The sequence below is a fragment of the Ambystoma mexicanum genome, chromosome 2p, assembly GCF_040938575.1.
Source record: "Ambystoma mexicanum isolate Mex_15411 chromosome 2p, UKY_AmexF1_1, whole genome shotgun sequence".
In the NCBI taxonomy this organism is placed as follows: domain Eukaryota; kingdom Metazoa; phylum Chordata; class Amphibia; order Caudata; family Ambystomatidae; genus Ambystoma; species Ambystoma mexicanum.
The window spans coordinates 1,126,888,201-1,126,912,217 of NC_090923.1; the positions used below are offsets into that span (position 1 = coordinate 1,126,888,201).

A 24,017-nucleotide genomic window follows, 5' to 3' on the forward strand; every position below is an offset into this window, starting at 1 on the left:
AGTTGCAGATTCAGTGCAGTTTCAGTAGTGTTAGCAGGGGAGAGGGGGAGAGAAAGCGGAGGCAAAGAGGAAGGTTTTGAGGTGCTTCCGGAACCGGAGGTGGTTCTCAAGTTTCAGCGAGGTAGGAAGGCTGTTCCAGAGGGAGGCCTCTGCAGTGGAAAGAGATCTGCCCCCAACTCGTTGTTTGGAGAAGCGGCTGACCCTGAGGGAGTTGGAGGCGGATGAGCGAAGAGCTCGAGAAGGAAGATATTTAGGAAGAGAGAGTTGAAGGTATTTTGGCCCAAGGCCCCAGACGGAGAATGTTGGCTGATCAGATGGTCTCACAGCGGACAGCCCACAGCCACAGAAGATACCCTGTTTTACTAACAAAGCAGGCATCATAACAGTGATTTTGCTGGGGAATATCTTGTTTTAACTTTGTGCTCGTGCTGGCCATTACATTTTTTTAATGGATGCTTGATTCATTTAACATTGTTGTTTCATTTTTTCATTTTGCTTTTGGGTCTTTGCAATGTTGTGATAGATGCATAGTCATTTAACAGTGTGCTTTCATTATTGCATTTTATTCTTGCAACGAGATGTTGTGATGCATCTAATAGTTACGTTCAGTGTTTATAATGGGGATACAGCGCCCTCCTAACCTGGTCTAACGGTACCTTTTCAAAAATGGGTGTATCGTTATTGGTCAACCAGCAGCATCAAATACCGGGCGGCTGTAACGCCACAAAACAACCTATCTCAAATATCAAAAGGATTCCAGGTTGGAGATGCGCTTGATGAAGGATTATCTGAATAACCGTATGAGTTTATTTCTGTGTCGGAACAACATAATATCACAACAAATACAAAAAACTCAAAGCACCTACTCCATGTCATATCCCACCAACTAATAACACAAAGTATCCTTAAAGTCATGTACCAACAAAAACTCATTAGGGCACGTGCAAATGTTTAGTCCCAAGAGCTTTTTCTAGGTTAATATACTTCTTTGTTTGCCACAAAATATATAGAACAATTAATATCAATCACATGATACAGAAGTTCATATTGTCGTATTCAATAGTTCTTCATAAACCTTATGTTCGTTCCACCTTCTTACTATCCCCAAGTGCCTCAATAGTTATAAAAACTCTAACAAACTGTTATGATAGATGCTCTTGATTCGATTGAATACCTAGCATTGGGAGGTTTTCTTTTGACTTAGCTGGTTTTGAAGTATTTGGGTTTTTTTAAGGAGAATTGTGATATGCCAATGTGGGAATGGACCGAGTAGGTTTTTTTTTTTTTTTTTTTTTTTTTAAATGTGGTTTCTTCCAGCCCCCTTCTCAGGTATTTGGTTGGCTAAGAAATATGAGTTAGACCCTGCAAGGGGTTTGATTTGTTTTTCTTTTTTTTTTCTTTTTAATAAAACATTTTATTGTTTTTAAACAACATATACAAACACGCCCACACTCTAGTAGGGCAACAATCCCTTCTCACACTCAGTAATCATCGGAATCTCACTCCAGGTGAAACATAGTATGGTCTCTTAACTCATATGATTACATTCTACTACAACAATATCACATGAAATTGAATCTCACATCACATCCCTAGATGCAACTCGATTTTCTAATACAAACATCCACTCAGTGGGCATCCTCCCATTTCTGCCATAGTCTTTGGGCTTTCTTAGGACAGCCTCTAGCAGTGTAAACTCTTTTTTCCATTGCAACACAAATCTCCACATCTGTAGCCCATTGCGCATAGTTTGGCGTCACCTCAGATCCCCATAGTTGCGCTATGTTCCTTTTAATTAGTGCAGTGGTGGTGGATATAAACAGTTTTTCGTATCGTGACAGTTCGCCATCGTCTTCCATCCCTAACAACAGTTGTTTCGGGTCTCTGTGGATCACTTTGCCCAATAACCTTGACAGTTAATTGCAGCACTTCTGCCAGTATTGTTCAATATGGGTGCACTCCCAGAGGATGTGGAAGAAAGGGCCTTCTTCACTTTTGCAGCGCAAACAAGATGGGTTAGTGATTTTAACCCATTTGAATAATGCTACACTTGGATAGTATATCCTATGCAGTATTTTCAATTGGATTAGCCTAAGTCTGGATGAGATGGCCGATTCCCTGGGAAACATCCGTGTGGCTACCCATTCCTCCGGAAGTATATCGCCCACGTCCCTCTCCCATGGTTTTCAGACCCACCAGTTCAGTGGTGGCAAAAGAAGTTATGGCACTGTACACAATCGATGTGACTTTGTGTTTGATCCTTTCTGTAAATAAGTTGTGTTCTAGTGGAGTATGGTCAGGCATGTCAATCATGTCAGTGAGGTGGGCTTGCAGTGCATGCTTAAGTTGCATGTAGTGGTATTGTTAATTCAGGGGAAGTTTAAAGCTAGAGGCAAGATCTACAAACGGTATTATCAGGTTCTCCTTCAATACATCTCTGATCTTTAATATGCCAAGTTTTTACCACAAAGACTATTTGGGTAGCTTATTAACTCCTGGGAGGTTTCTATTGCCCCATACTGGTTGTACGGGGGTTAGTTTTTTGTCCCAGCCTAGGTACTTATGTGTATCAGTCCATATTTGTGTTGTGTGTGATAGCATGGTCGGGGCGGCTGAGGTATTTCATGATGGGTCTCTCCTGTGCTTTGGGTCTGATACTCTATTGTGCGGTAGTGTGGTGTCCCTATGAAGTTTGTCGTTCACTACTGCCATTTGGCTGGCCCAATAGTAGGTTTGTAGATGGGGAAGTCCAATTCTGCCCTCCCATATGGATGTTTGAAGGGTGGTGAGTGCTAAACGTGGGTGACCTCCGCTCCATAGTAATTTCCTAAGTGTTTGGTCTATTTTATAAAATTCACTTGGCGCTATGGGTAGCGGAGCATTTTTTAGTATATAGAGAAAGCAGGGAAGGGCCATCATCTTGAAAAGCGCTGCTCGTCCTAACCGTGTCAGTGGTAGGGACATCCAATGTCGGACATCTTTGAATCTCACCCTCAATGGGTGTAGGTTTTTAGGCACATAGTCTGTAAGATTATTCGTGGTCTGTATGCCTAAGTACCTAAATTGTTCTTTCTCTATGCGGTTTTCCGCTTGCCCCAATGGAAACAATGTGGACTTAGACCAGTTGACACTGAGAAATATTATATCTTTTCAATAAACGTGTGACAATGAGGCAAGATTTACGTGGGTCTTTTAAGTATATCAGCAGGTCGTCGACATACAAGGACACCTTTTCTTCCCAGCCATCTGACCAGTTGAAGCCATTCCATGTCTGTGTGGTTCTCAGTAGTACTGCCAGGGGTTTGATTGCTAACGCGAAGATTAAGGCCGACAGGGGACAGCCTTGTCTCGTCCCTTTCCCCAGTCTAAAGGGGTTCGATACATACCCATTTACCTTTGTTACCGCCTCTGGGGAGTTATAAAGCAGTTTGACCCAGTTTATGAATTGCGGGCCGATACCCATTCGCCGCATAATTTCCCAGATTGCCTCCCAGTAGACCGAGTCAAAGGCCTTCTCAAAGTTTATTGCAAGCAAGGCTAAGGGATCTCGAAGCTCGGATAGTTTCTCTTGCGTCATATGAAGTCTGTGTATATTCTGTCTGGTGGACCTCCGCGACATAAATCTGCACTGATCCGGATGTATCAATGAGTGTATAACCTGTTGTAGTTGGTTAGCCAACACCATTGCTAGTAGTTTAGCTTCGCTGTTTGAGGGAAATGGATCTGTAGGAGCTGCATTTAGCAGGCAGTTTGCTTTTGGCAGTACTATTATAGTGGCTCTCCTTGGCTCTGGTGGCAAGCATCCCTGTGAGTGTGAGTCCTGGAACAATCGTAATAAGTGTGGGGTCGTCACGTTTGCTCCTATCTTCCTCCATTCTTCAATGGGGAAGCCGTTCGGACCTGGGGTTTTACCGGATTGGAGCTCTGACATGGCTAAGGTTAATTCCTCCTCCGTGATGTCTCTTTCTAGTAGATTGAACTGTTGCTCAATAAGAGTGGGGAGGGTGACTTCCGCCAGAATGTCAGTTTCAAGCGGTGAGGATGGTGCTCTATACAACTCAGCATAGTAAGCTGCAAAGCCTTCTGCTATATCTCAGTCTGCCACCAATGGCTCAGAGTCTGCCGTTGTCAACATTCTAACTTGGGCAAGGCCCTCATCTCTGTGTTCTAGCCATGCCAACAGCTTTCCTGCCTTACCTCCCGTTTCGTACACCCTTGCCTGCACCGCTGTATGTGCCTGTTTGGCATTATCTAAAGCTATGTGCTACAATTGCTTCTGTGCTAGTTGTAATGTGCAATGCAATTCTGGTTGGTCAAGGATCAGGTGGGCAGCCTCAGCGCTTAGTACTTTTGCTTCGGCTTCTTCTAGTGCTTTCAGATGCTTTTTTTTATGGGCCGTGATCCAGGATATTATTTCACCTCTAAGCACTGCATTGAATGCTTCCCATAGCGTCCCCGGGTTGTCTACAGAACCAGTGTTTATCTCAAAGTAGGATTTTGTAATATTTTGAATGTGTTCTACCAGTTCTGGGAATCCTAAGTAGTAGTTATTTAGTCACCAGCTTGGCAGGGGGAAGGGGGTGCGGTCTATTGGTTTTGATCCCTATTATAAGGGGAGAGTGATCTGATATGCCTCTGGGGAGCAGTTGTGCCTCGCATGCTACGTGTATGTTCACTGATGGTATGAAGAAATAATCTAGCCTTTAGAGTGAGGCATGTGCTCTGGAGTGATATGAATATTCCCTTGTGTCAGGATGCAGTTTTCCCCACACATCTTGCAGCCCTAAGGCATCAGTGAATGTAGCAAGTCTGGTGCGTATGTCTGGATTCCTAGTTCGTATGTGTGTTCGGTCAAGGTCTACATTCATCACTTCATTGAAGTCTCATCCAATTATCATGAGATCAGTGGAGTCTCTGGCGACCAAGGGTGTGATGTCGTTGGTCAAGGGGGCTAATAAATTTGGTGGTGCGTAAACTGCGAACATAGCTATGGTGCGTTCCCAGAGAGTCCCGTTATGTATACAAATCTACCCCCCATATCCTGTGTAATAGTATAAAGAGAAAAGGGGAGTCTTTTGTGTATTAGAATAAGTACCCCACGGGAGCCCGTGGTGAACCCAGCATGTATCGCTAGCCGGTAATTAGTGCGTTTAAATAATGTGCAGTTTGTACCAGCCAGGTGTGTTTCGGTAAGGAGCACCATGTCTGGAGAGTGACGATTTAGCAGTTGTAGGACCAGGCACCTCTTCATGCCATTGCCGAGCCCATTCACATTCCAGGTCATAACTCTAATGGTTCTGCTTTTATTCCCATTGGAAACTTCCACCATCTGGAATATATACGAGGTGTAGCAATGTATATTGAGTACCCAAAGTTACGTTCTACTCTGACAGTGTGACTAGGGACCTGCCATGTCCCTGTATGGAGTGGCCCATTGAAGGGTCATGTTTACTTGTTGGTATCATGTGTCTTGTTAGTAGAGAGATTAGTGTGTTGGAGCTGGTGTGAGCCAAAACAATAAAACTCCACCCCCCCATACTCCACCCAACTTGAAGCATCTGTCGCCCAAACAACAAAAAACCCACTGTCAAAATCAGACAGTCAACTCGTTGAACATGAACTAACGCTTTTTTCTCCCCAGGTACCTTATGTTCACATCTGGAGAGAGTGAGCTATCGTTCACCCTGTTGGGGGGTGGGGAGGAGGAAAGGACTTTAAGGGGGCCTTCCTCGTAGCTTTCCATGGCTGCCCAGGGTTGGGGACTCTTAGATGGTCTGGACCACCAATATGTCGTATGGGCTATGGCGTTCATTTACCAAGGCAGTCCTGCTTAGATCTTTCATCTATGCCTGTGCTTTCACAATCTTCACTGATTTCACTCTCCAACTTGATTTTCTCCTGTGTGCCCCTCTCCCCCTCCGCCTCCTCACCTGTTATGTCGAAATCTAGTTCCTCTCCAAAACTCCTCTTCCAAAGTGCCTCCTTTTTTTTGTTGGAGTGAAGATAGGGTCTACCTCGAAAGGAAGCCACGCTGACCCTTGTACAAGCGATCTAGGGGGGCCCCTCTTCCGAAGCAAACTGGTCCAGGGGAAAAAGCCGGATGGCATAAAAAAACCCTGAGGCGGTGGCCCACAGATCATGCGCAGATGATGTCCCAGGTGTGTTCCAGAGGGCTAGGAATGGATTCAGAGTGTGGTATACCCAATGTCAGGCCGGAGAGAGAACAACAGGGCAGCAGAGGGGGAAGCCTGGGAAAACTGTTCCAAGTAAAGAGAGGAAGTTCTAGAAAAAGGAGGAAAACAGAACGCGATGAAGCTGGGCAGGAACCGGAGAGCACAGAAGAAATGCGAGGGCAGGCAGGAAAAACGGGGAGAAAGAGCAGAAGGCAAGACAAGGAAAACTTTAGCGTGTCAACCCGAAAGCCTAACGCGTGAAGGTTGCAACGCGTAGGCTTCCGGGTTGCGGCTAGGGATAACGGGCTTCCGACGTCATTGGCGTCGGAAGAACTAGACCGCATAAATACGGTGCGTCCGAGCGTGACGGCTCGGGTCAATGGCGGTGTAAGCGCCACTGGGGCCAGAGCCGCCAGCTCCTGCGGCGTGTGACAGTATGCCCCCCTCCTCTATCCACGCCACCTGGCTTGCCCGGATGGAGCCTATGGAACCGTCGAGTCAAGACAGGTGCGTGGACATGAGCTTCGGGTTCCCAGGAATCCTCTTATCGGGGGTACCCCTTCCAACTCACAAGATATTCCAACCTGTCCTTACTATAACGGGAATCCAAGATACCAGCTACCTCATATTCCTCAGAGGTGGATGGTAGACATTCCGGTAATTTCCTGTTCCCTGAGAATGGGGTGTCAGGGTCTACTGAACGAAGAAGGGAAGAGTGGAACACCGGGTGAATTTGGCGCATGCTCTTGGGAAGGTGTAATCTAAAGGCGACAGGGTTCACCTTCTTCGCGATCCTAAAGGGTCCTATAAAACGGGGAGTTAATTTAGTGGGATGAAGCCACCGGGGCAAAAACTTAGTCGACAACCAGACCCTATCCCCCTCTTTCCAGTCAGGGCAGGGTATACGGGACCGATTTGCGTGTAACTTGTACCTCTTGCGTGCTGTGAGGAGGCTCTGCTGAGCGACCTTATGAGCTGAAGCTATGTCTGCTAGGGTAGATTCAATGGTAGGTGTGTTTGTAGGATGGTTGTGCACTGGCAGTATACCACGTGGATGAAAACCATAAGTGCAAAAGAATGGACTAAGCCCGGTAGCCGTGTGCATGGCATTGTTATAAGCAAACTCTGATGTGGGCAAAAGGGCCACCCAGTTGTCTTGTAATCTATTGGTGTAACACCTGAGATATTGTTCCAGGGAGGCATTGAGTCGTTCAGTCTGGCCATTAGTTTCAGGTTGGAACCCAGAGGAAAGGGCACGCTCAATGCCCAACCGCTGGCACAGGGCTCCCCAAAAGCATGATATATATTGGCTACCACGGTCGGATATGATCTTGTCAGGGAGGCCGTGTAATCTAAAAATATCCTTTAGAAAAGCCTCAGCCATTTCCGAAGCAGACGGTACTCTCGGGAAAGGAGTAAAGTGAGCGAGTTTGGAAAAAGAGTCCACAGTTACCATAAGACAGGAAAACCCCTGAGATGGGGGTAGATCCACGATAAAATCTGTCGAGATATGGGACCAAGGTCGAACTGGTAATTCAGGTTGTTCGAGTAAGCCATATGGCTTTAATGTAGTATTCTTGTTCTTGGCACAAGTTTGACAGGTTCTGCAGTATTTCTTAACGTCCCGAGATGGAGTTGGCCAGAAGAAGGAACGGGAGATCAATTCTAAAGTGCCTTGTGAGCCACAATGGCCTGGCGTAACATGATCATGGCCCCATCTCAGGATCTTTAACTCTAAGGTCTTTGAAGGAATATATAACTTCTGATTAACCAATAACAAACCGTCAGACCATCGGACTAACCGTCTTTGATGACTGAGCAACTTCGATTCCAAATCAGGAGTGGTGTTGGACCTTACCTCCTGGAGAAAAGAAGTTAGCACTCCCACTATCCTGTTCTGGGGAAACATATACTCAGAAGGCGGAGTTGGTAGGACTCTAGGGTGTTCCGTCTGGACAGAGCATCAGCCAAACTGTTATGACTTCCCGGAATGTATGTGATGGTGAAGTCATACTGGCTAAAGAAATGAGCCCAGTGAGCCTGTCTGGAATTAACGCATTCCATGCTTCTAAGGACCTGCAAGTTCTTATGGTCGGTGCGAAGTATGAACTGATGTGAACTGCCTTGCAATAGATGTCTCCACTCTTCGCACGTGGTTTTAAGGGCCAACAATTCCTTTTCGATCACGGAATAGTTTCGTTGACTAGGGGAAAAAGTCTTGGAGAGGTAGGTGACTGGATGTTCTTTACCTTTCTTGACTTGTAAGAGTGCAGCTCCCATTGCGCCCGCTGAGCGGACCGCTTCAACAATGAGGGGTTGAGACTGATCCGGCTGGCTCAGGACGGGGGCGGTACAGAACATCCTCTTCAGGCGCTGGAATGCTTGGTTAGCTTGGTCAGTCTCGACGAAGGGCTTAGCCTCCTTCTAGAGGAAGGCCGTTATGGGTAGCACTATTAGAGAAAACTAGTTGATAAATTTTCGATAGAAGTTGGCCAGACCCAAAAACCGTTGTACTTCCTTAAGCGAAGTGGGAGTCGGCCAATTCACGATGGCGGACACCTTTCTTGGGTCCATTGTTATGCCTTCCTGGGAGAGTATGTAACCCAAATAGGGGCTGAGGTTACATTGAATAAACATTTTTCCGGTTTCACCAGGAGATGTTGAGCTTGAAGACGAAGGAGGACATCCCTGAGATGTTGGGTGTGTTCTTGTTGGGTGGAGGAAAAGACCAGAATGCCATCGAGGTATACTATGGTACAAACATACCGTAGGTCAGAGAACAACCGGTCCATAAATCGTTGAAATATGACCGGGGCGTTGACTAGGCCGAAGGGCATAACCTTATATTCGTATAGTCCAAAGGGAGTCCTGAACGCCGTCTTCCATTCGTCTCCTTCGCGTATTCGGAGGAGATGATAGGCACTCCGAAGATCCAATTTAGAGAAGACCATCGCGCCTTGCACAGCCTCCAATGTATAAGAGATGAGGGGCATCGGGTAGCGATCTCGAATGGTGACCTTATTTAAGCCTCTGTAATCTATACAGGGTCTTAATTCAGATGATTCATGCTTGGGTATAAAGAACAGTGAGGCTCCAGCTGGGGATCTTGATGGTTGAATCAACCCGTTGGTTAAGTGGGAGTCCAAATAGTTGCGTAAGACTTGTCTTTCCGTCACTGATAAAGGAAACATGCGCCCGAAAGGCACCAACGCTTCAGGGACTAGTTCAATGGCGCAGTCTTCTGGACGATGCGGAGGTAACTCCAGAATTGGGTTGTCACTAAAGACCTCCTGAAATTCCGCCAATTCGGGAGGGATACTACAGATATTCTGAGTCTCCTTACTTTCCGGAGTCATGACCTGAACCATTTCTCCTTGTATCAGTGAAAAGCAATTCTGCTTACAAAATTCCGATTGGAATGCCATAGTGTTTTTGGTCCAATCTATGACCGGATTATGTCTTCTGAACCAAGGAATACCAAGGATGATAGGGAAATGAGCAGCTCGAATCAGATCGAACTGTAACTACTCTGAATGCTGGTGTATGCGTACTCTTAGCAGTTCAGTGGAATGGGTAATGGGCCCGGAAGAGAGAGGGGAGCCGTCGACTCCTTCGACCTTTTGGACATCCTCACGTTTCAAGAGGGAGAGACCTTGTTAGTGAGCCCACTGGTTATCCATAAAGATGCCTGCCGCTCCGCAGTCAAGGAGAGCCAAGGTGGAGAGAAGTGTAGTTGGGGTTTCTAGCTGGACAGCCACAACCATAAGGCGTGAATCCATTGACTCGGCAGTACGTAGGTACTGGAAGATAAACCTCGGACACTCATCCCCTTTAGGACCAAGGTGGTTCGTTTCCCGCTCTCCTTGGTGGAACCTCTGGGCAACTTCTCAGCAGATGAGCACTGGAACCACAATACATGCAGAGGCCGGAATCCCTACATCTCCTCCTTTCTTCTGGAGTCAGAGGGCCCCGCGCCGTTTCTATCTGCATTGGGTCCTCCTTGTTCCCTAGAGCAGGCACAGGAGGCGGAGAAGTGGCACTGGAAGGATGCGCCACTGGTGTCTTGTGTTTTCTCCTTTCCATCCTTCGTTCATTCAGGCGGTAGTCAATTTGGAGGGCAAGGGACATTACATCCGATAGGGTGGTTGGGCGAGCTATGCAAGCTAGTTCATCCTTTATTTCCTCTTTCAAACCCGGACGAAATATGGTATATTGTGCATGTTCAGGCCATCCGGCCTCAGTTGCTAGACGTTTAAAGGTGGAAATATAGGTAAGCAAGTCACAACTGCCCTGCTGAACATCAAGCAGTTCCTCTGCGCCAACATGGGTGATCTCGGGTTGTTCAAACGTTTGTCTAAGTAGAGTTTCAAAGGCCCCGTGGTCCTGAATGACCGGGTTGTTGTTTAGAACTAAAAGCGTAGCCCATGCCAAAGCATTACCGATCATGTTTGATACCATGAAGCCTACCTTAGTACGGCCTGTGGAAAAGGTCTGAGGGCGAAATGCAAAATATACGGAACAGGCTTCAAGAAATTCTTTCAATTTTTTAGGAGTTCCATCATACTTTGCTGCAGATAGCATCATGGGTGGTAAATCCGAATCACGAGTGTCGCGATTGGCAACCGTCTGCCTCAGAGCAGCGTTATCAGCCTTAACATTCTGTAATTCAATATTCATGGCTTGTACAGCGTTCACCAATTCCTGAATCTGCTCAGGGGTGGCCATTGTTATACTTTGGCGTTGCAAACTTTCACAATCTTCACTGATTTCACTCTCCAACCTGATTTTCTCCTGTATGCCCCTCCCCCCCTCCGCCTCCTCACCTGTTATGTCGAAATCTAGTTCCTCTCCAAACCTCCTCTTCCAAAGTGCCTCCTTTTTTTTGTTGGAGTGAAGATAGGGTCTACCTCGAAAGGAAGCCACCCTGACCCTTGTACAAGTGATCTAGGGGGGCCCCTCTTCCGAAGCAAACTGGTCCAGGGGAAAAAGCCGGATGGCATAAAAAACCCCTGAGGCGGTGGCCCACAGATCTTGCACAGATGATGTCCCAGGTGTGTTCCAGAGGGCTAGGAATGGATCCAGAGTGCGGTATACCCAATGTCAGGACGGAGAGAGAACAGCAGGGCAGCAGAGGGGGAAGCCCGGGAAAACTGTTCCAAGTAAAGAGAGGAGGTTCTAGAAAAAGGAGGAGAAGAGAACGAGGTGAAGCTGGGCAGGAACCTGAGAGCATAGAAGAAATGCGAGGGCAGGCAGGAAAAACAGGGAGACAGAGCAGAAGGCAAGACAAGGAAAACTGTAGCGTGTCAACCCGAAAGCCTAACGCACGAAGGTTGTAACGCGTAGGCTTCCTGGTTGCGGCTAGGGATTACGGGCTTCCGACGTCACTGGCGTTGGAAGAACTAGACTGCATAAACATGGTGCGTCCGAGCGTGACGGCTCGGGTCAATGGCGGCGTAAGCGCCACCGGGGCCAGAGCCGCCAGCTCCTGCGGTGTGTGACATGTGCAGACACTACAGACTCTATTCTTGTTCTCCATCCAGGCGTCCCGGATCCGGTGGTTGTGGTTGTATTAGGGGCATTCTCCTGTCCACTCGGGGCCGGGGTTCTGTGTTTCTGCCATTCCAGGGAGTGGACCAGTCGCCTTCAATATGTTGCTCGGCCCATCGCCATGCCTCTTTGGGGTCGCTGAAGTGGACCGTAGTGCCCCTGTCATATATTTTGAGTTGAGCAGGGAATAGCAACCTATATTTGACATCCAGCATTTGCAATTACTTCTTAAATTGGTCAAATGACTGTCTGGCTTTCGGCACCTCCCTTGTGTAATCAGGGAAGAAGGCGTATTTGGAGCCATTGTGCGTTATCGTGCCCTTGGCACGTGCTCGTTGGAGCAGTGCATCCCGATCCCTGTAATTCAGGAGCTTGGCTATTATTGTGCGTGGAGGGGCACCCGGCACGGTTGGCACTCAATAGGCTCTTTCAATAGAGAATAATTTAGAAAAGGTTTCTGGTTCAAATAAGTCTGTGAGCCATTGTTCAAGAAAGAGCTCCGTGCTGGGGCCCTCAGCCTTTTCCGGCAGCCCAATTATTCGGACATTGTTTCTTCTTGACCTCCCTTCTCCTTAGTAAACCCTCTCTTCCATTAGCTTCAGTTTGGGGCTGACTCCGGATAGCTGTTGTTGCATGCTACGCAAGGCGTCCTCTGTGTCGGAAATTAGTTGCTCAGCTTCTCCGGTGCGTGAGGTCAGTTTTTGTAGGTCGTGTCGGAGTAGGGATACATCTGTGCTTATGCCATCCATTTTCTGTTCCATGGATGCTAGAGAGTCTGCAATTGCCGCCATGACATCTTTTAGGGAATGTGTGTTTTCGACTCCCACCATCGGCCCCGGCAGGTCAACGCACTCTTGTGTTTGCATCGTTGGTGTCGTATACTGGTCGGTTCTGTTCTGTACAGGTTGTGTCTTCAGCTTGTCTTTGCCCATGCTTCACTCCGGGTCCATACAGGTATTGTGTGGCCTGGATCGTGGGCAGCACTGGTGCACGTAGCTTTGTGGCATCTGCTCTCTGGTACAACAGACTAGGCACTGCAGACCTCAAGTATTGTTTAGTATTGTTTTAGTCGTGTTCTGTACCAACCAGTTTAGTTTGTACGTCTTCACCAGTGTTGCGGGTTTCCTTTGATCTGTGGTAGACAGGACGGTGTGATAGGGTGGTGCATACTCACACACCCAGTCCCTTATTACTGTTGTTGCCTCCGAGTGGCATGAGGAGTATTTGCAGCTCAGTGTTGTTCCTCAATTGACATTTGAACACTTTTACAATCGGCGGAGAGTAGCTGGGAGTGTTTGATAGCTACAGAGTGCTTGCCTGCAGCGATCCAGGGGCGCTGTTCTTAGTATGATAGACCCAGTAATGTTTCCCTGGGTGTCAGACCGGTAGTACGGTGTGACAGGAGTACCACTGGGGCAGCACTGAGTCGGGGCACCCCTCCCTCCGGTGACCAGGAGTCGTGGTGTCCAACCGCAACCCCTATGGTAGGAGAAACCGGTGGTCCCCCTCCTACACAGCAGCTGGTTCCCGGCAACCCGTCAAAGTTCTTTCCGTTTACCTCCTCCGTCCGACTGTCTTGGGGGAGGAGGGGTACAGTTTGTGTTCCTCTGGGTACTGCTTCCTTCCATCCAGGCTCTTCTGGACTATGGTGTTGGCAAGTGTAGCTGTGATCGGGTTGTGAGGGCGCCCACCAGGATGCTTGAAGGATAGTCACAACTGCAATGTGTTGCCGTTGTATGCTGACACCATGTTTTGGTGTCCGTTAGTTGTGGTGAGCCAGGAGGGCTCACTCGAAGGAGCAACGTTCCGTACAGGGCTGGGCAAGCGCTGTTGGAATTGTGGTGGCGTCCTCAATTTGAATGGGGATTCCCTTCCCTGCATTCCGGCAGTCCATGCCCACTTGTCTGGGGTGTCAGAGGCCTCCCACCGGGCTCCTGGCGGGCAGAGCAAGACGCGACTGCTGCAATCGAGCTTCCGTGCCAATGGTCAGGGACGTGTGTCACTGCCTCTCCGTAGCTGCACCCAACGCGGCTGCGGGCCCCTCCGCACTCCTCCGGACACTCCAGCGGCTCTCCTCCAGCGCTCGCTTCACCCACTGTCTATTCTGGGCTCTCCACGGTCGACATATCACTCCGGTGTTGCAGGTGAGTTGTGTCTGGTCTGTGGGGCTCCACGGGGTCGAGGGTGTATTTCAGGCTGCCGCCAGCGTTATGTGGGTACTGAGGGCTCACATGAAAGTCTTCCCAGTTGACTCTTGACCTGTCTCTGGGTCTCCGCTGCACACTACATAGTTGTTCGTCGGGCCGCGATCACTGCGCTCTCCTTGTGGCCATTTTGTCTTGTTTTTCCTGGGCACTTGGGTGGGCTGCGGTGGTCATTTTCTCCCGCAGAACTCAAACGAATCCTCTAATTATTGCAGCTGTCGATGCCTCAGGATGTTCGGTGCCCGCTGTGCGCATTTGGGAACCGATGTCGAGTCTTTATCAGGCTGAAAAGCAGGATGTTTGTGGGCAGTCACGGGAGCAAAGAAGGCTCACGTCTGCATCGCTTCATTGCTGGCCACGCCCCGCGGGGTTTGATTTGTTGGTGATTCATTAAAGAGAGAATTGTGGGATATTTTGTACATAAGATGTTCTTTTTTTATACAACAATAGTAATAGTTGAGACTCTTATCAATGTGCAAATGTTGTGCTGATGTATTATGCCATTCTGTTTACTTTACAAATGTTTACTGCGCTCCTCCGGACCCGGAGGCTCATGGGTGCAACTGACAAACAAAGAATAAGACATATAACCTAATGCTCAGCTAAAAGGAGAAGGGGGAAGCAGAGTTCTAAGAAAAAGCGGATACTCGTTATTTGAATAGATATGTTTTCAATTGTTTCTTGACATTTTCGATCAGGTTAATCTTTCTCAGTTCTTCCCGGGACAGAGTTCCAGACCATCAGGGCTACTGTGTAAAAGGCACCCTGTTTTACTTGTGTGAGTGAACAACTGGACATTTTAAGCTGTAGTGTTTCATTTGATCTCTGCATTCTTATGTTGGACTACATCAGCAAGGCCTCCAACAACTATGCAGGCCCAGTGCACATAATGCTTTTATGCACCATAACCAATAGGCAGAGTTTAATCCTCTCTTCTATCGGCAGTCAGTGCAAATCTCTTCTTGCCATGGTTACATGATCAAATTTCCTCAGCCCCGCAATTGCTCTGACTGCACTGTTCTGTATGACCTGAAGTCTGACATATTCTGATTTATTAATACCTATGAAAAGACTACTACAATAGTCTTATCTTGAACCCGATGATTGTTCTTGCTTTAATTTCACAATTCACTTTTGAATCGAACGGGCACATTTGTGTGAGTAATTTTATGTAGCATGCTGATGAAGACACCAGATGACTCACTTGCGCCTTCATACTGAGATGTTGGTCCAAGACAATTCCTAGGGTTTTATCCTTGGTTTTGGTCTCCAGATTGAGCCATGCAAGTTTGACATTTTTATAATTCTCCCGGAGCTTTTTAATTTTAATGTATGTTCCAACAACCATAAGGTCTGTTTTTTCCTTGTTTAGTGCAAGGACATTCTCTACCATCCATGCTTGAATTATATCATAAACCTCATTCAATCTGGCAGTGTCTTGCTCGTAATTCCCTGATAACGGGATGAGACATTGCTTGTCATCCGTATAGTTGGTGAATTCAATGTAATTTCTGTTTAACAACTCAAAGAGAGGAATAGTAAACATGTTATAAAGGGAGGGCGATAAGCAGGCACCCTGTGGGACTCCAAACTACAAGATACTACTAGGTGAGGTGTCCGCTAGGTCACTGCACACCCTCAATGTTCTGTTACTCAGGAAGGATTGTATCTATGCCGAAGCGGCATCTGAAAAATGAGCTACCTCTTTCAACCTGGCAACTAATAGGCGGTGGTCCACCAGGTCGAAGGCAGCTGACAAGTCTAATAAGATCAGGACCACTGCCCACCCCCTCCCTTATCCATGGTGTGCAGTAAATTAGACTTAAGGTCCAGCAAAGCGGTCTCTGTGCCGTTACCTTGACTACAAACGGAATGTCATTGATGTAGAACCTTGTGGTTTGTTCTTCTTTATCCCTTTCTAATATGTGTGTGAGGTAACACTTTATTTAATAAGTTACAAGGGTTATGTAAAATGTGCTCATGTGAAAAGGTTGAAGGAGGGCACTGCCTTGAGTTCCTATGAGGTGAAAAAAATCCAACTACTCAATCAATAATCCCATAAGTATCGGAGCATAGAATGGTGTTGTATTCAGGTGTGAAGAAATGTCTTGTTTAATCTGAGCCAACGACCATGTGCCACTGTGTTGCATATAAAGCTGCTAGGCCTTTCCTGTCGGCTGGAAGTGGGATTCCTTCCCTTTAAAGGTCTAAATTCTTGAGTCTAGCCCAGTGGTTCGAAGGAACCTGCGACGCACCCCTTCAACAATGCGTGGAGTCCATTTATCAAGCTTTGTCACTAGATGAAAGAGCTAGGTAATGTTGTACTTGGATCAACAAAGTAATCAATGATAAAGCACCTCCATATAAGAAATCAATTTAAATCTGTCCCAAACAGATAGATGGTACAATGCCTCCCCAAGAAAGATTAAAATTCGTATCAGATTGCTGAAAGGAAATGGAATAAAGACCCATCACTGAGTACTAATTTGGCTGCCAAAGGACTGCGCCTGGACTATTCGCAAACTATTGCAGATGCCAAGCAAGCCTTTTTTTTATAACATCAAATTGATATGACAGAATGTGCTCCAAAAACAATTTCAAATAATGCACCAACTCACCACACCAAAGGCAATCAAATGCCTTCATCCCAGCATCCATAGAGTGGTGCAACTCTTTGTCCGCCAACTTTCTTTCTAACATAGCAAATATTAAGAGCATAATCTTACTCAAACAAGCAAACCAGTAATCACTGTGGAATTACACCACCGTCCAGGAGGAAATTGTCAGCAACACCAGTTTGGAATTTCATTTTGCGCCAGTTACCCCATAACAGGTAACCAGCATAACATTGCTGAATACAACATCATGCCTGTGAGATCCCTGTCCTTCGATTGTGATCAAGAAATGTGTCTCGAGTGTAGCACTCAACACCACTAATTTGTATCAACATGTCATTAGCTGAAGGGAATATCCTGGCTGAACTTTAGAGAACTTTGATCACCCCCTCAAAAAAATAAATTAGATGGTTATGATGCCAACAATTAACTGTGTTATATAAAACTTCCCTTTCCTACTAAAAATCATGGATAAGATTCCAACTCAACAGCGCACAAGACCACCTAGAACAAACCCAACTGTTGGCCGATTTTCAATCTGGCTTTTGGCCTGGGAGGAGTACTTTGATGGTGCTGTTGGACGTGAAGGATCAACCTCTCAGTATCATGGATCAGGGTTCAATCTCATTGCTTATGCTTATGCTTTTGGCTTTGTCCACTGCATTTGATACCATGGACTATTCCATTCTTATTACCAGACTGAAAAATACAGCAAGAACATCCAAATGAGTTGATTACTTTAAAAAAAATAAAAATGCGTAGCTAAGGTCAAAATTGGTCTATTTGAATCAGAAGAACATAGTATTAACTGCGGTGTGCCACAAGGGGTATGCCTGTTATTACGGTTTAATGTATATCTGAAACCTCTACATGATTGCCTTATAGCCCAACATGTACTTCAGAACAATGAGGATGACACACAGCTGATTTTCCGGCTGAACAAAGATGGCATCCAACAAAATCTGTAGCACATTGAATATATTTGTCAAAACATTGAACTTTGGATGGATACTTACTTGCTCAGTCACAATGTTCAAAATTAGAATGTTTATTTAATTCTTAATGCCCTGTATTGAAAAATACTTTAAAAGAAATTAAGTTAGACCATGTTAATCTTACCATACAATTGTCAGTAAAGAATTGGGGGGCATCTGGGGGAGAGGTCTACTTCAATAACCACCTGAGTATGAATCTACATGCCAACAGAATAATCTGCTCTTATCCCTTTCGTCTGATGATTCTAATTCAACCATTTACATTGGAGCGGCACGCTGAAGACATAGCTCGAGCAATTGGCTCAAGTATTGATTATGGAAATGCCTTACTATTAGGAGGACCTCAGTACTTATTGAATCGGGTACAAGTATTACAAAACAAGACTGCCAGTGCAGTTACAGGAGTCGCTTTTGGAACACACACCACACCTAGTCTCAGAAAGATACACTGGTTGCCGTTCCTAGCAAGGATCACATTTAAAATACTCACACTGGTGTTTAAAACGATCCATCAAAACACAAGGGGGGTTATGTCACACAGACCAACAAAGTAATAATGTATAAGTAACAGACTTCTAATGGTGGATTAGGTAATGTTGGACTAGGTGAAGGCAGCATAGAAACCAATATATATTCAAATTTTATTCACAAATCAAAAAACATAATTATGAACATAGTTGTTAAACAATACTTGAATGTTCAATCCATAATTAATCCGAACATAAGGTATTACGTAAATACTTTCCAATTTTGAATTACACGTTCTAATTTTGTGTTGACAAAAAACATTAAATACAGGAAAACACATATACTCTCTCAATTTTTAATGCATGGCTAGTCAATGTATACCATTGTGTTGTATAACACATTCAATCTGATATTGGATGCCACTGGGAGGTCCCGACTGGTTCTTGTATGGCGGTATTCCTCTCACAGTATTCCATAAAGTACAGAAAAACATTCTGAAAAGAAAAAGAAAATTTAAAAACAAATAATTGGTCTAAGAACACTTGGCCGGGCCAACTGCTCGAATCCACCAATCTGAAGTTCGATCATATCTATTTAGAAGAACAATAAATACCATTGTTTCAACTAGTTTAGGAGTTTGTTTGACACTAATTTCCATAGCTCAAACTCGATCCGAAATCAGATGCAACTATTGCTTATCTGAGAAGACAAAAAAAAGAAATGGAATGAAACCAATCCTTAATTCAAAAGTGGTGAAAATCCCAGCTAACAAACCTTCAAATATCAAGCAAAGAGGCAAATACTCGCTCACTTCCCTGCCCAAAAACATGATGTAGAGAAGCTCCTAGATTCTGAGAAACCATGATTGTGGTCCCGTAAGCTATATGCAACATTCATCCATTCTTGATTGGAATGCAGTCTCAGTAAGGAGTGTGGCATGTGATTTAGGAAGGAAGGAGACCAACAGCGGCATTAGTGCTGGTAATCACTTCTTCAGTAACATCTACTTTAAATGCCGTGAAAAATGACAACATCTTTCTTGTTTCAATAGCATGTTGTCAATAGTGAGTCCGCATGGTCCACAATACAAATGATAATGGGCAGATTTGAAAAAACGCCAAAAGATTTATGGAGCACGGGAGAGTGGATCGCAGCACTGTTAAATACTGGCTCCTATCGCTTTCCCTAATCAGCAAACCACATGTGTCCTAATGACCCTTAGACATGGTGCTTCTAAGGACTGCTGGAGCTAAGTTGAATGAAAAATGGAAAAGATGCGTAGCTGCAGACTTGCAACACTACGAACTGCTAACTACGCGAACTTAATGAGAGATGGCATAATTACTCACACGTGGCATTCAATGGTGTGTGAAAACAACCGAGTTAGCGTTCCCTGCCTCCATATTGCTCGTGCTGAACAGCCGAAACGAAGGGAAGGAGATATGACTTCCTTTCTTGCGCTCGGCTGGACCATGGAAGAAGAAAGAGGACTGTACCCGAAGTTAGGCATCTCACTATGCATCGATATTAACTACAGGTCCCAGCCTGCTTATGGGAACAATTCAATAAATACAACTTTCTTTTCAAATACAAAGGTTGAAAAAAAAGGGCACAATGCGGCTACCTTTCATAAGCTAAGGTAACCATGAAGATGGTAAAAATAGTAGATATAAAATTGAGCATCTCGGGGATGTTGATTGTAAGTCCCAACCTGTTTTGTTAGGAATAATGCATTATTAAAAAATGCATTATTCTCTACAGATGCAGAGGCAAATGGCCTGAGATGTATGACAAACTGTTCAGAAAGGTATCATAAAGGGGGAGTGAAGAAGAGTCGACACAGTGGCTCTCAGTATATATAATGGAGCTTTGATATAAGTGTATTCGCGCAATGCCAAATCAAAAAAGTCACATAAACTGCAATAGAAACGTCAAATGCGTCCCTAATATGGAAACCCTAATTGGCCACATTGAAGCCACTCTTCCTGCTGATTGAGCCCTACGTGGTAAGACTGGGTATGGTACATCCACCATTGTTCTCTTTGGGCCAGTCTATTGGCTATGGCATTGGAGTAAGTTCCTCTTATACGTTCCAGTGCCAGCTATTTGATGTCATTACAACCATGATTATATTCAACGTAATGGGCTACTAGCGGAGATGGTACAGATCTTAGATTTATTTTCCGTAATGCTGAGCTTAACCGGTCTTGAAGTTTTCCCAATGTATGATTTGTGACAGGGACACGTAATGACGTAAATAACATTCTTAGTATTGCACGTGGTATGATCTCTAAGATACAGTGTTTTCTGATTTATAGTAACAGAAGTGCGTGCTGTGGTCGATTTACATTGGCAACAATAACCACAAGGGAAATGTCCATCGATGGATTTCAACCTCCAAAGGGCTGTAATGGTCTTCTGGCTACTTGTTGCTTTAACTCTGTCTGTTTGGGAGAGCCAGTCCTTTAAATTCTTTCCTTTTCTAAAGGTGTAAATCTGGCATTCCAGGACAGGATTGTTGAGCTGTAACAAGTGCCAATGTTTAGAGATGGCTTTTTTAATGGCATTATGATGTGTGTTGTACATCATAGCACAGATACGTCGTGCATTGATGATGTTTGAATTAATATTTTTAGCTAGCAGTATTTCCCTATGTTGGCTCTTCACCCATTTCCGGGACTGTCTAAGGAGATGGAAAAGATACCCTCTTTGTGAGAGTCTGTCTTGCATGATGTTAGCTTGAGTCGCACAGTCTTCGGCCAAGCTCCTAAATTGGTTGAAACAATGGTATTTATTGTTCTTCTCAGTAGATATAATTGAAATTCAGATTGGTGGATTCGGGCAGTTGGCCCGGCCAAGTATTCTTAGACCATTCATTTTTTTTTAAATGTTCTTTTTATTTTTGAATGTCTTTCTCTACTTTATTGAATACTATGAGAGGAATACTGCCGTTCAAGAACCAGTCGGGACCTCCCAGTGGCATCCAATATCAGATTGAATGAGTTAAATCATCAGCAGTACTTTGACCTGAGAAAGACGATTATCCGTCTTTTGTAGATTAAATTAATTGTCAAAACTACCTACAGTAGGATATTCGGGTGACACATCAAACAGTATTGTTTATCCGGGAATCTGTAGTTCACACATAGCACTTTTCATTGTCATCAAAACAACGTTTTGCATTAGTTTTGCACTTTACTAGACACACAGTGCTTTAGACTGTCATCAAAACAATATCTTGCATTAGTGTTGTACTATATTAGATACCCTGGAGGATAATACCTTATCCCTATGTGAACCTTTTGATCACATTGGTGATAGTTCTTTTTCCTCCAATACAACACAATGTTATATATTGACTAGCTTGCCAGTGCATTAAAAATTCAGAGAGTGTATATGTGTTTTGCTGTCTATAATGATGTTTTTGTCAACACAAAATTAGAAACTGTAATTCAAAATTAGCAAGTTTAATGCAAAATTGCAAAGTTTTTACGTAATACCTTATGTTCGGTTGAATTATGGATTGAACATTCGAGTATTTTTTAACAACTATGTTCATAATGATATTTTTTGATATGTGAATAAAATGTGAGTATATATTGGTTTCTATGCTTCCTTTACGTAGTCCAACATTACCTAATCCACCATTAGAAGTCTGTTACTTATACATTATTACTTTGTTGTTCCGTGTGACATAATCCCCCTTGTGTTTTGGTTTATTTGCTTCCCCAATGTCCACAATGAAGGGGACACCCATCTCTTCGGTACAATTAAAGCCATCCATCAGACATGTCCAAAATACCTGTAATGGAAATTACATTTGTATCTGCTCCCCTGTACTCTTAGATCGGCTAATTCATCATTCCTAGTAAACATAAGGATTAAGCAATCTAGAGCTATGGGGCGCTCTTTTCAGGTACAGGCTAGCAAACTCTAGAATTCCATTCCATTTGATCTCAAAATTATCAAAAAACTTCCAGAGTGTAGATGCAAACTCTAATCCTATTAGTACAATTAGTGCCCCCTTAACAGGTCCATGGCCTCTGATTATTAGTGCTAGAATACCTATTGGGCCTCAAGTGCTTTACAAGTGCAAAGAATTAGAATAATGAAAGTTGGCAAACCCAGGGAACAATTAGACATCTCAAACATTCGAGGGTCCAGCTACTCGAAGATACCAGAGACCTTTTTGGGATCCATGGATATCCATTTTGACGAGCACTGACTTCTCTGGTTTGGTCAGCAGATGATGGTAGCGAAGTTGGAGTACTTCTTTAACATGCATTTCATGTTCTAGAGGGCCTTTTGAGAATAGAAGCATATCATCCAAATATAAAATTACTGAATGAAGTAGATCAGAAAATTGGCAGTCCATAAATCGTTAAAAAACATGGCATGGTATTCATAGTTGCCAAAGAGTGTTCTAAAGGCTGTGATGGATACTTGGCTTCAATTGTGACCTCGTTTAAACCCTGATAGTCCAAAGAAGGTCTCCATTCTGAGGTATCCTTCATAGGGGTGAAAAATCAGGTGCCTGCTGGAGACCTTGACTCCATGATCACTACCTTTTAGAAATGTGTCTGAAGGTATTCATACAAGGCCTTCTTTTCAGGACTGGATAATATGTACATTTGATTGACAGCACTTGCGCCCCCAGAATCAGCTTGATGGCACAGTCCTCAGCACGACGCTGTAGCAAAACCTCTGAAAGAACAGAACAAGACATTTCTCGGATGGTATTTGTGCCTCACTCCCACTGATATATATGATATTACTTAAGAGTTAGTTTGTCTTTGTTACTAATATCTCATTTGGGCACTGTTCAAGGTGGAATGATTCAAAAGGACTCATATTTCTAGTTGTCAGTAGAATCCTTTTATTTGCAGACCTAATGTTGTGTGCCAATAAAATATGTTTGGCTGTAAATAAGCCGTCTGAATGTAAATATTTCAAGCAAAGCTCTTCGTCAGGGCTCTTCTACATTGCATTATTAAGTGTTGAAACAAAACAATTTGAATACTTCAACCGTTCATTACTGGATGTCTACATTTAGTATAAATTATTGCTGCACCAGTAATTGTCCAATGGACTTTTCCATTATGCACATTTTTTTATTAATGTGTAATTTTGCAGCCGTTCATTGGACACTGGCTGTTACACCATAATGGTAAACCTTTTCACTCAATGGTTTCCCCAATATTATATATGGGAGATGAGATCTTCTGTCCGGACCTTCTCCATGTGTCGTGTTCTCCAATAGATCAGAAAAAAAACTCATGAAATGAGTGATCCTGTTTGCGGTATCCTCTGCACAAGACCGACCACAGTGGTTGTGTATTTTCCTCTAGGACATCTATAGGTGCTGTATGGAGTACAGCAGGACTCCTAAGAAGGCAGTGGCTCACACAAAGTTCTTTCCGATCCTAGGATCAGTGTTCCCGAAGGCAAGTTAATATAAGGGTTGTCGAACATGGGCCATGGTAGACAAAGGATAACTGGGAAGTCGGCTTCCTTCATTACATCAAAATGATGTGATTCTTCACGGGCAGCAAGGGTTCATTTTAAGGTTGATGCCTGTTAAGTTATGGGACCTGAAACTAATGATTGCCTGCCGAACTTCCACAGGTAAAATCATGGTCTCTGTTAAATGGGCAATACCATTTGGTAGGGCCCATGAATCCTCAATAAAGTTACCTGCAGCCCACAGTCCACTAAGATAGTGTTACGCTCACCTGGTCTCTGCGGGGCGTTGGGGCACGGTTGGAGCCCTCCCTCGACTTGGCTCCTCTGGATTGCCTCCCTCTCCCGGTTGCTGCAGAGCCTGCTGTTCTGGATGCTGGTATTGCCCCTGACAGAAGATGAGAGGTAATGAGAATGGCGTGGGGGTGTCGTGACTTCTCTCGACCCTCTCGTGCCAAAATGAAGTGTGCGAGCATTTTCCCATGCAAGCTCACCTGTTGTGTTGTAATGTTGTGCTATCCGTCCTGCTTATCGTAGCAGGGGCACGTAGAGCGG

At 44.8% G+C, this 24,017-nt stretch overlaps 1 long non-coding RNA gene across 1 annotated transcript; it reads right to left on the reverse strand.

Annotated features, from left to right (window-relative positions):
• Positions 1-18,163: 18,163 nt before the first annotated feature.
• LOC138566015 (uncharacterized) lies at positions 18,164-19,460 on the reverse strand. The gene is made up of 3 exons (XR_011301783.1): positions 19,352-19,460; positions 18,616-18,701; positions 18,164-18,496 (listed from the first exon to the last, which is right to left on the reverse strand). It is a non-coding gene; the product is annotated as an uncharacterized lncRNA (long non-coding RNA).
• Between the last annotated feature and the right edge of the window lie 4,557 nt (positions 19,461-24,017).